The following is a 13,224-nucleotide window of genomic DNA, read 5'->3' on the forward strand; positions in this document are numbered from 1 at the left end:
TTGCAGGGTTCATCCACTCATCCTTCCTGAGCAGGATAGCAGAAAGGCCTACGACTGCCTGCTCCACCTCTGTCCCTTGCTAGAACCCGTCTCCTGGCCATCACTGTCTTGTCTGAGAATGGACTCATGGATAAATGTGGCTGGCCTCCTGAGCATCTGATTCCTAGATATATGAATGATGTTGACAGGTTTGAGCCGACCATCTAGCATGGCCAACCAGACTCAGAACCATACATACTAGGAGAAGCTGACCCAAAGAGGGGCCATAATTGCCTTACAGGGGTAAGAAGTAGTAGAGAGAGTTGTGGAGTGGGGGCTCAATCAGGAAAGTGCTTGCCTTGCAAGCAGGGACACCTGAGTTCAATTTACAGAACCCATATTTAAAAAAAACAAAAAGCCAGGTAGAGCACATACCTGTGATTGCAGCACTGGGGAGGTGGATCCTCAGGGCTCAATGGCCAGTAGTTAGTCTAGCAAGCTTGGCAAGTTCCAGACCATGGAGAGATTGTCTGACAAAAAGATGGAGAGTGCCAGAGGTTGTCCTCTTACCTCCACAAAAACATATCCATGGGCACATGTGCTCCAATATAAGCACAGGCATGCACACACACACACACACACACACACACACACACACACACACACACACACACACACACACACACACACGCAAATCCAGATAAATTTAGAAAAATAAAAGGGTTACACTGTCCTGTTGGGGAAACTGCTAAGCTCCTACAGTGCCCACAGTCACCCTGACACTGTCATGAGTTACAGAGATGAGCCAGAGTCCACTGTAGTAACTAACCTGCTCAAAGCCATGAAACTAATAAACTCAGAAGCATAATAAAACCTGCTCTGCATGCCCTCTCTAACACTACAGTCCACTTTAATCTTTTCCCTAAGAAAACTTAAAAACAAACAAAACCTTAGTCTCTTGATTCTATCCTGTGGTTGTCTGTGAACCACAGGTTGTCTGTGAATCAGTTCAGAACAGCTACGAGCCTTCCTGAGTAAACTCCCCATTGCTTTTGCATAGTTTTTCCACACCTGCAATTTGGATCCTGGTGGCTCCCTCTCCAGAAGTTTCATGCTGTTGCAATCATATTAATATTTCAGATCAGCTGGGCCTGCAGAAGGAAAAAGAAATAGTCTCTAGGCATTTCTGAGTGTGGTGCGAGGTCTCAGGAGATGATCCTCTGGGGGTTTCGCACAGTCCACACCCCCAGCCAATGAACAGTGTTTGCTGGTGATTGACTGTGCCCTGTCTGTCCTGTCACCTCCTCCAGTGGTCTCGGGTGGCTCTGCACACACTGAGGAATCCATCGGGGCTTGCATACCTGCAGAGGTGTTTTGTGACCATTACATAGAGGTGACTATCGAAGATTCAGTACTCACTGGGACAGGATGGCTGGCTCAGCTGGTAAAGTGTTAGCTGTGCAAGCACGAAGCTCTGCATCTCTGTCTCTAGAACCTATGTAAAACGTTGGATGAGGCTGAGTGAGGCTATAACCCCAGCACAGGAAGATGGAGACAGACTCTGCAAGATGCTCATGGCCCCTCTTCAGGCCAGCATCTCCTAATGTGTATGGTATGAGTGGCCGCCAGTCAGTCTAGCCAATCAGTGAGCACTGGATTCAGTGAGCAACCTTGTCTTAAGAGACAGGTGGAGAATGATGAAGGAAGGCACATAATGTTGACTTCTGCATCAACACATGCATTTGTACATGCATCCAGAGGCACACGTGCACACATAAATGCTAGACTCATACACACACAACAGTCAGTACATGACCATAGCCCCGTACATTGAGCCTCCTAATGAATGTTGCTTATGAACTCAGGAGGGAAAGGAACTGCATGTGTTGCCCATATGAATCCAATGTGGAGACTCCTGGTGACTTCAGGTTAGCCTTGGTTTGTGCTACAGAAACAGTCAGAGGATGGAGGTAATCTGTCTCTGAAAGGTTGCTTGTTGGTCCTCTGTTTAAGAATGAGTGGGCGAATAGCTAAGATAACAGGAGGAACGTTATTGTGAACTCAGGATTAATGGCCTTTTAAAGGGGAAAAACTTACAATTGATTGACATGTTGCAGTGGGGTGCTAGCTGACAGCCCCCACAGCTCTGTAAAGTGTTCCCGCACAAAGCTCTCAGGGTGCCCTGAGAGCACTCCCTGAGCTCTGCATGTCACCAAGGTGAGATGCAGGACAGAAAGTTTTGAGACCTAGTGTCTCAGGTCTCTGCTGGCTAACTCCGGAATGGGTCCCTTTGCCCATATCTGTCTATCACATCCTGGAGGCTGAATGATCATCCTGCTTGGGCAGAAACCTCTCTGAACTCTCAGCAAAGACAGAAACCTCTGGAAAGGAGGAGCCTTCTCCATCTCCAGAGAACCTCATGTCTGGAAAGCCCATCTGGTGGCCTGGATCCAGGTCCTGAAGTTTGTATCTTCCTCTGTTGAGTTCCAAGTGAAAGCTTGCATCAGAACCACCAAATTTACTAAGGACCAGTGGGGCTCTGATTGACTAAGTCTCTAACTATTTCTAGCTAATCAGGAACGAGCTGCCAAAAAGTTACCATAAGTTCCTCCTGGTCATATTAATTTACTGCTGTCTACAGTTTTCTGACCTGGTTGTTCTGTTTGGGCCACCAAAATCTGGATCCTTCATGCAGCTGGGCATTTTATTTCCATGGAGACTTGACCTCTGGTCTTGAGTGTTTTACCTATCATGTGGGTGCTGGGGACCAAACCCAGTTCCTCTGCAAGGGCAGTGCATTGCTCTTACCCACTGAACCATCTCTTCAGGCCCTCCCAAAGGTCTTTCTAGTAGGTAGGATAGTGTTTTTTTTTTTTTTTTGGAGGGATTAACTCTGCCTCTGGGGAGCCACACTTGAGGAATATTTTTACTTTGATTATAACAAGGGTACTTTCTATTTTGTATTTTAGAGACTCACTTGTATTCCGTATTGTAGGAAGGAATCAGCACACAGGCATCATTGCCAGCTCAGCACACACATTCACTATCATGGTTGGTTTGCTCCTGGGTTAACTCCTGGGTCAACTTCCAGGTTGATACTGGAAGACACCAACTAAACTCAACATTTCTGCAAAGGGAGAGAGACACAAAAGGCATACACCTCAGAAGTGTGACCAGAAGGGCAAGACTGAGCTCTGGAATGATTGACACCTTTATTCTACCCATCCCTCCCTTTATAATCTGCCTGCTGGAGAGGAGGTTTAAAACAGCTATTTAGGATATTGATCCACTGTCTTTCAGACTGCCCTGAATAAGACTCAGCTCTGGTCTCTGTTCGTTGGCATCTTCGAAGGACATGTAGCTCTGAGCTCCAGGATTTTGGTTATGATTAGACCAACTCACAGCAACACTACCATACCCCTGAACACGGTCTCGTGGCAACAAGGATATGATTTCATAAGCCAATATGGTCTGTCTTGGTTTCTTTCCTTGTTGCTGTAATAAAAACACCCTGGCAAAAGCCACTTAAAAGAAAATAAGGTTTATTTGGCTCACAATTCCAGGTTCTAAGTCTATCACTACAAAGAAGTTACAACAACATGAGGGAGCTGGCTCTGTCACATTCATAGTCAAAAGTGGAGAGCAATGACCTAATTCACACAGTAGATGGGTCTTCCCATCTCAATGTAGTCAAGACAATCCTCCACAGACACGCCCATAGGCCAACCAGATCTAGACAGTCCCTCATTGAGACACCCACCCTTCTCAGCTGATTCAATTAAAACTAACCAGCACAGTCAACTCTGGATTTGAGGGTGACATCAGGTCCACCTCAGCCCAAGCTTTAAGACTGATGACTTCCTTTAGGGGAGGCTGCTGTATGTGCTGGGGAGACACCACCATTATTATGTGGGGTCTATGACATCATGGCTGTCTTAGCGTTTCTATTGCTGTGAAGAGACACAATGACAACAGCAACTCTTTTTTTTTTTTTTTAGATTAAATGAACATTTATTAAACCCTTCTATTGACTGGCCTCTTTTTAAATAAATTTTATTTAAACTAGAAACAATCTTATTTTACATATCAATTCCAGTTCCCTCTCCCTCCCATCCTCCCATACCCCCCACTAACCCCCATCCACTCCGTAGGAAAGGTGAGGCCTTCCATGAGGGATTATCAAAATCTGTCAAGTTATTTGGGGCAGGGCCTAGGCCCTCTCCTGTGTAACTAGGCTAAGAGAGTATCCCTCCATGGGAAATGGGCTCCCGAAGTCTGTTCATGCACTAGGGATACATCCTGGTTCCACTGCCAGAGGCCCTATAGACTTTCCAGTGCTCCTAGCTGACACCCACGTTCAGGGGGCCTGGTTTGGTCCTTTGTTCGCTCCCTAAGCTATCTGACTGGGTTATGAGTTCCCACTTGCTCAGGTCAGCTGTTTCTTTGGGTTTTCCCAGTATAGTCTTGACCCCTTTGTTCATCACTCCTACCTCTCTGAAACTGGATTCCAAGAGTTTGGCTCAGTGCTTAGCTGTGGATCTCTGCTTCTGCTTCCATCAGCTACTGGATGAAGGCTCCAGGATGGCATTTAAAGTAGTCATCATTCTCATTATAGGGGAAGGGCATTTAAGGTAGCCTTTCCATTATTGCTTAGGTTCCTAGTTGGGGTCATCCTTGTGGATCTCTATACAATTCCCTAGTGCCAGCTTTCTCTTCAAACCTATAATGGCTCCCTCTATTGATGTGTCTCTTTTCTTGTTCTCCTCTATTCCTCTCCCCATTCAATCTTACTGATCCCTCATGCTCTCCTTCCCCCCTATACTCCCCTCCTCTATCTCCTACCTCCCTCCCCCTCCCCCCATGCTCCCAATTAGTTCAGGGGTTCTTGTCCCTTTCTGCTTCACTGGGGGACCCTGTGTGTATGTCTCTCTTATGGTCCTCCTTGTTTCCAAGCTTCTCTGGAGGTGAACCACAGCAACTCTTATGACAAAAACATTTAATTGGGGTGGCTTGTTTGCAGTTCAGAGGTTTAGTCCATTATCATCATGGTGGGACATGGCAGCATGCAGGCGGACAAGGTGCTGGAGAAGTAGCTGAGAGTCCTTCATCTTGCAGGCAACAAAAAATGGTCTGAGGGTCACACTGAGCAAAGCTTGAGCAAAAGAGACCTCAAAGCCCACCCCCATAGTGGCACACTTCCTCCAACAAGGCCACACCTATTCTAACAAGTCCATACCTCCTAATAGTGCCATTCCTTGCAAGCTTATGGGGACCAATTATATTCAAACTACCACAATGGTGAACTCAAAATTAGTGATTCCTAACCTATTGCCCCATGGGAAAAAACACACGGGTTTTTGGAGCTCTTGTTTCTTGGTCACAATGTTTTTCAAAATCAAACAATACAAACAGGGCTGGAGAGCAGGAGAGATGATTCAGCAGGGAAAGTGTTCATTTTATGAGCATGAGAACCTGACTTTGGTCCCCAGCACCCATGTGAAAGGCAGTGGTGTGCTTCTGTAACCCTGTGCTGGGAGACAGAGAGACAGAAGGATCCCTTCACTCCCGGACCAGACAGTCTACCTGAATCAGTGAACTTCAGGTTCTTAAAGAGCTAGTGAGGCAGATAGCTAATATTAATGTCTGGTCTTCACATGCAAACACACACATTTAGGGCATACACACACATATGCTTACATGCAAGCACATACATTCTAAAAACCAATACATAGCTTCTTCATTCTTTAAATGATTCTGTGTAAAGACACTCTACCACGTGAACTGACACTGAGGGTTGAACCCTGGCCTCATGCATACTAAGCAAGCATTCTACCAACTGAGCTACATCTCAGCCCCCACTTAACATAGATTTCAATTCATTGCCATTGAACAAGAACACTACTGCCATGACTGAAGGAGATATATCTAATGCTTGTATTTTTCCCATTACAACCTTCAAGTCCCTGGGAACATTAGACAGTATTTGTTGCTGGGATTGGAGTCATTTTATTTATATTTAATTATTTTTTTAATTTATTGCTGCTATCAGGGATTAAATCTGGGACCTCATGCCATTCATGTGTTCTACCACTGAGCCATTTTAAATAGTGAAATCACCAACTAAAAGAGTTCCTAGGGGGCTGAGCAATAGAGGCGAACACCTTTGATCCCAGCACTCAGCAGGCAGGATCAGCAGATCTCTGAGTTCCAGGCTATCTAGAGCAACACAGAGAAATGCTGTCTCAAAAACCAGAGAGAGAGAGAGAGAGAGAGAGAGAGAGAGAGAGAGAGAGAGAGAGAGAGAGAGAGAGAGATTGAGAGATTTGCAGGGCTTGTTGCATCAGTATGAGAACCAGAGTTCAAGTCCCCAGAACCTATTCAAAGGTCAGGTGGACATGACAGCCCTCCTGTAATCCAGAGCATGGGAGTTAGAGACAAGGGATCCCCTGAGCAAGCGGGCTAGCCAGACTAATCAAATCAGCAAACTGTGGGTCCCATGAGAAACCCTGCCTCACTCAATACACATACAGTGGAAAGCAACAGAGGAAGACATCTGATGTCAACTTTGGACATCTGCATACACTCATTAACATGCATGTATAACTGCACGTGCAGGCATCCACACACATTCAAACCAATGCTTACTACACACATACGTAAGCAAAAAGGGGTCTCCAGACATGAAAAAGTTAGCACCACATAGACTTTGCAAAGGACAACTGTTCACAGCTGGAACAGGGAAATAAAGAGTTGCCTTGTTCTGTGGCTCTGCTGGAACCACACCCACAGGAGGACTCAGATTTCACCCATCTACTCATGTCTGAAAATGAATCCCCACCCCACACGCCTCAGATTTGAGGTTCACAAAGAAAATTTTAGCAAGTACTTGAATTCACAAGTGCTAGTCAACAAATAATAATGACCTGTGAAAAACCAATTAAGGATGTATTTGCCAAGCTTCTAGGATTTCTTCCAGGCCACTCCAGTGCCTTGTACACTACAGACAATCGCCCACTATGAAAATACAGCAGCAAGCTAGAGCACAGAACTTGGACTCCCAGGAAAGTCTACTGGCAGAGCTATCAGTGGTCACTTCTTTCTGCTGGGCTACACTAGTAGCCAGCTATGCAACTGTAGTTTTAACAGGAATGACTCTGTGCAAGCCATCTCATTTGCCTGGCTGTTTAGTAACAGACATGAAATTCCCGGACTCATCCCTCTGGCTGCATCATCTGCAGAGAGAACAGTTGTTTTCTAAAGATACTGGCTGACAGAGACCCGTGCCCTTTACTCAACCACCTGTGGCCTTCCTCTCCTACACCCTGGTCCTGTGCAGACCTCTTTGAGCAAAGACCCTGAAGTGTTTAAAAGGAATCGTCCACCAAAGCTTTTGTTTATCTCTGAGGAAGATACTTATCTCTTGAACAGATTGACTGTCCCAACAATCAAAACATCAAATGTTCTCCTTATCTCCTCCCAAGAGAGCAATGCTCAGTTATCTGTCTGTTTTCCCAGGCACAGGAAGGCCAGCTTGGCAGAATCCCTGGGGTGGCAGGGGAGGGGTAGTAGGGGCTGCTGGCATGATCTGGTATTGTCATGGCAAGCCGTAGTTATATCATTTTCCATTTCCTTGCATTCTCGTTCATCTGCCTCTTCCGCCTGACTACTTGTGTAGACAGCATCACAAGAAGTCACACATGGGCCAGCGTCACAAGAAATCACACGTGTTAGTTTCATAAGAAATCACACATTCACAGGGGGGGAAGGTACTTTTTCAGCCCATTCCTGGAAAATCCTCTAGAGATTTTTGCCCAAGTGCCCAGAAGGAGACATGCTGAGTCATGCTGACTGGACCGAAAAGACGCAGTCTCCTTGCTATCCACAGTTTTGCCCCAGAACCCTATCCTCAGAGGCCAGAGTCCGGCCATTGGCTCCAGTCTGGCCCTTTCCTGCCTAAGCAGGGCGATCTACCAGGATAAAGTCTGGTGTGGCCTGGCCCTGCAGTAACCTCTCCAGTCACGCTGTCTTTGAAGCTCTCCCATAACACCTTAAATGACTTCATCTAGGACCCCAGGATATGCCGGTGCCTTCCTTCTTATGTCACATGGGTGCACCCCTCCTCCTTCACTCTCAGAACAAATATCACACCCCAGACCATGAATTCTCATAGCAGCCCAACAGGGCATTCATTATGCATCTCTATGTATCCATTACACCTATTATAATCACATGCCCATCTTAAAAGATTGATTTATTTTTATTGTGTGTATGTTTTACGTGTGTGTGTGTGTGTGTGTGTGTGTGTGTGTGTGTGTGTGTGTGTGTGTGTGTTGCCTGAAGAGGCTAGAAGAAGGCATCAGATTCCCTGGAACTGGAATTGCAAATGGCTGTGAGCTGCCTTGTGGTCGCTGGGAACTAAACCTCCATCCTCTGGAAGGGCTGCACGGGCTTAACCTCTGAGCCATCTCTCTAGCCCTGTGTGCATCCATTGTTACTTTAGATTATTGTGTTGTTTTCCAAAAGATTCAAGTTTCTCATGTAGCCCAGGCAGGTCTCAAATTCATGCTACAGCCAAGGATGACTTTGCACAGCTGATTACAGTGTGTGTGTCACTATGCCTGGTTTACATAGTGCTACAAATGGAACAGGGTTTCCTGCATGCTAGGCTAGCACTGAGCTACGTTTCCGGCCTTCCATGTTTATTGTGCATGTACAGTTGACTGTCCGTATCTTCAGGTTCTGCTCCCTCAGAGTCAACCAACCAGGGTAAAAATATAAATAATAAAAATAAAAGTACACTCCCAGACTGAACACGCAGAGACTTTTGCTTGTCATTATTCCTAGATATCACAGCATGAGGACTTTTATCTGGCAGTCACATGTCAGATACTGTGATCTAGGAATGTGCCTATGTTTTTAAGTAAGCATTGCACTGTTTTCTCTAAGGTACTTGAAACTTGAGCATCTGTGGACACAGCTATCCACAGGAGGTCCCAAGTCAATCAGTCCATTAGATTACCCAAGGTTTGCCTGGATTGTCACATCTGTTTTCCTCATCACCTCTTACCATGTGGACAGAGATCTTACTCAATGACTGACCCAGAATCCCTCAGTGCTCAGCCCAATCCCTGCTACCTTAGAAGACTCTGAATAAAAACTGATTGAATTAGAGGTCAGGGAAATGGCTCAGTCAGTAAAGTGAAAGTTTTGCAAGCAAAAGGACATGAGGTCAGCTCCTCAGAACCTAGTAAAAGCAAAGTAAGGGGGATAGGGTGGGCAAAGGCAAAAAGATCCCTGGAACTCATTGGCTAGCCAGCTTGGCTGATCCAGATTCAATGAGAGATCGTGCCTCAAAAAATAAAGTGGAGAGTGATCCATAAAGATATCTGAAATGGACCTCTAGTCTCCATATGCATGCTGTCTGTATGCACCCACACAAAAGCATACAACACACACAAACATTTTTATGTCCTGAGTGACTCCGTCAACCTTTCTATTTCTGTCTGTGGGAACTGGGCTTCCTGGAACCCACCTAGAAGGGCTATACTGAGATGGGACAGTTCCCAGCCACAGTGGAGCATATTCTGAGTGCTAGAGAGGACCCACAGGTGCAGCTAGCAGCTGCCCATAGCTCATCTTCCCTCCTTTAATGCCTACCCCTAAGCTCCTAAAACTGCCTGCCTACTCATGGATTTCTCAGGCACGCAGCATCTGTCCCCCAAATGCTGGGTATAGAACTCATCCAGAAGGGCTCTCCATATGTTTCAGGCTCATCCAATCTGCAGCCTATAGACTTCTTATACCCCAAGATAGCTATGGATGACGCCCAATACAAAAATATAAACTTACTTAAAACATCATGAAATTACTTTGCAATTGCCCAGGCCATCCTTTGATTGATTGATTGATTGATTGATTGATTTTATAATTTGATGGTCCATTTCTCCTACTGTGACCTTTGTAAATGACAATATTCATGTTGTGCTATCAAAAGGTTGCACATGCCTGCTAAAGTTACCCCAGAAGTCAGCCTGGAGTAAGTCCCAAGTAAAAGTTTGCCTAAGATGGCCCCAGAAGAAAGACAGATGAGTAGGGGGATAAAGGCCATCAGCCTGCTCCCCTGGGAGACCCTAGAGAATGAGTTATGTCTCAGGCTCTATCCACCTAGAGTCAGGGAACCAGAGAAGGGAGTATGAGAGTCGGTACCAGCTGATCTTTGGGTTGCTGCTCCTGGCAGACAGGCCCACTAAGAATACTGGCAGGTGCTGATAAAATAAATAATAAAATAAATGCAAATACTTGGAGAGGGTACAGTTGAATAGCAATTTCCCAGGAATGGAAGTATTCCATATTGGGTGGAGGGGGGGTTGCTTAAGACTCAGGAAATGGTGTAGTTTGCTTTCTGTTGCTGTGATAAACACTATGCCCCAAAACAATGGAGGTAAGAAAGGGCTTGGGACTTGAGGGATGGCTTCCAGAGAGCACCCACACCAGACAGTTTACAACTGTCTCTAACTCCAGTTGAGGGGCAGGGGGTATATACCCTCTGGCTTTCAAGGGCACCTTCATGCCTGTGGTATACATAAGCTCATGTAGGCACACAAACATACACATAAATAAAAATAAATAAATCTTCAAAGAAAGAAAGGAAGGGAGGGAGGGAGGGAGGAAGGAATGACTGAAATGTCCAGATCAAGTTTGATCACTGAGGGAAGTCAGAGGAGGAACTCAAGGCAGAAACCTGGAGGCAGGAACTGAACAGAGACCACAGAAGGGTGCTGCTTACTGATGGCTTTTTTTTTATACAACTCAGGACCATCTGTCTAGGGGGGTGGCACTGCCCACACTGGACTGGGCCCTCCCACATCAATCATTAGTCAGGAGAATAACCACAGACTTACTTACAGGCCAATCTGATGGACGCACTTTCTCAACTGCCTGCAAGCCATGTAGGAAGCTGTATGGTACAGCTTTTGTGAAGCATCACCCATGCTGGCTGGACTTTTGGTGAAACAACTGCTTTTGAGTCATCCATGCTCCTGTAGGTGATCCCTCACCCCCAATCCTGTATCTCCAAAAACCTCACTGGCTCACTAATCTGGACTTGGATGGAATTTTCTTCTGTCTGTCCACAGTGTTCCACCTGGAATCAGTAAGTGTTTGTTCACATCTTCCCAGGAAAAGTAACATGACAGGGACCAAAACATTAAGAGGACTCTGAGGCCCTAAGTCAAGCATTACTTTGCCCATTACACTCAGCAGAGTCCTCCCCACCAGTCCTAAATTCAAGGTAGGCTCTCCTATGACAGCTAAGGAAGCACTCCATAGCTGGCATCCTACCAACATAGATGGCGGGAGAAGAAAGCCCTTCTTGGGAGCTAGGGGTCTAACCTAGCTAGCAGAATATTTGCACACACAGAGCCCCTATCCCTAGCACCGCATAAACCATGTCTGACGGTGTACTCCTGTAACCCCAGCATTTGGGAAGTGGAGGCAGGAGGATCAGGAATTGAAGTTCATCCCTGGCTGCACAGTGAGTCTGAAGCCCACTAGTGCGGGCTACATGAGACTGTTTCAAAACAAAAAAAGGAAGGAGGAAGGGAGAAAGGAGCGGGGAAAGGAGGAAAAAAAGGAGAAGAGAAAGAAAGAGAGGGATGGAGGGAAAGCAAGCCCTTCTTGGTGGTGAGTCAGTCTGATTTCTTCTGGTGTCTCCCCAGCCCCCAGCAGGTGGGCATGAAGAAACCCAGCTATCCCTCTTTCATCCTGGGCAGCATCCATAGCTGCTTAGGTCAGAGGAAGGCTTGGCAGGGCCTTCTTCAAGGAGAGCATGGAAAAAGCCAGCTGGAGACTCCGGACCTTGCCAGTGACTGCTGCAGAGAGATCCATAAATGTATTTTGTAACAACCAACCTCTGTTCCCTGGAAGTCAGAAGAAAAAAAAATAGATCCCTCATGAAGGAAAATTGAAGTGTGCCCAAAAATTCCTCAATACTCGTCTGTCTTCCCTCCCCAGGTGCTGGCCAAAGTTGTCAGAACGTGCCTGACTCCCTGTTTAAGGGAGGTAATTTGATCCAGGCAATAACCATCATAAATATTCATGGTCTTGCCTTAACATTAGGATAACATCTGTTTCCAAACATCTGCAATCTGTTTTCAATGCTTCAGTAAAATGTAAATTAGCTATAACTAATACAATAAAGCACTAATGGGGGTAATGAGAATGAAAGACGCCCTAATGGGCTGGAGTCCAGCTCCAGCTCCATTGCTGGCTTTCTAGAGTTCTCCAGAACTTTCCATCACCTCAAACTTCCCCCAAATTAAGAGGCTTTGAAAGGCCTTTACTGGTCCGTAGATTCACAAGCACACCAATCCTCCCCAAAATACAAAGTTGTTACCTTAGTTCTTAGTATTTACAACTTAAATTTTTATAATTTAATTTTTTTAAATTCTCTTATTTTCGAGACAGAGTTACATATCATCATGGTTGACCTTGTGCCTATTGTATAGCAGAAGATGACTTTGACCTTCTGGTATCCTGTGCCTACCTCACCTCCCTGGAGATGAGATTACAGGTATGTACCACTGTCTTTGGGTTTCTATTGCTGCAAAGAGACACCGTGACCATGGCAACTCTTATAAAAGAAAACATTTAATTGGGATGGCTTAGAGTTCAGAGATTCAGTTCATTATCATCATGGCAGGACATGGTGGCATGCAGGCAGACTTGGTGCTGAAGAAGCAGCTGAGAATTCTCCATCTTGAACAGGCAACAGGAAGGGGTCTGAGTGTCACACTGAGAAACCTCAAAGCCCACCCCCACAGTGACACACTTCCTCCAACAAGGTCACACCTACTCCAACAAAGCCACATCTAATAATGCCACTCCCTATGAGTTTATGGGGTCAACTACATGTAAACTACCACATTTCACTCCCTGGCCTGGCTGCCAGGCTAGCTCAGTCGGTAGAGCTTGGGACTCTTAATCCCAGGGTCATGGGTTCGAGCCCCACGTTGGGTGCCAGGTATTGAAGAACGAAAGGAGCTTATGATAAGGATATCCTTTTATTAGAAAAACACCAGCCAAACACAAGCCAGAGCATGCCCACGGCAGCTGAGCATCGAGGCCAGAGAGAAGGGGCATCCCATGTGCTCCTCGATGCTTAAGAACCTATCCTGACCTCACCTTGACCACGCCCTAACAGGCGTGGTCAGGTACACTTGTAGCTAGCCCCTAACAGGCATGGCT

At 46.0% G+C, this 13,224-nt stretch overlaps 1 non-coding gene across 1 annotated transcript; it reads left to right on the plus strand.

Moving 5' to 3' along the window:
- Positions 1–12,923: 12,923 nt before the first annotated feature.
- On the plus strand, positions 12,924–12,996 carry Trnak-cuu. Its single transcript has one exon. It is a non-coding gene; the product is annotated as a tRNA-Lys (tRNA).
- The last annotated feature ends 228 nt before the right edge of the window (positions 12,997–13,224 follow it).

This window comes from Cricetulus griseus, chromosome 5, assembly GCF_003668045.3.
Source record: "Cricetulus griseus strain 17A/GY chromosome 5, alternate assembly CriGri-PICRH-1.0, whole genome shotgun sequence".
In the NCBI taxonomy this organism is placed as follows: domain Eukaryota; kingdom Metazoa; phylum Chordata; class Mammalia; order Rodentia; family Cricetidae; genus Cricetulus; species Cricetulus griseus.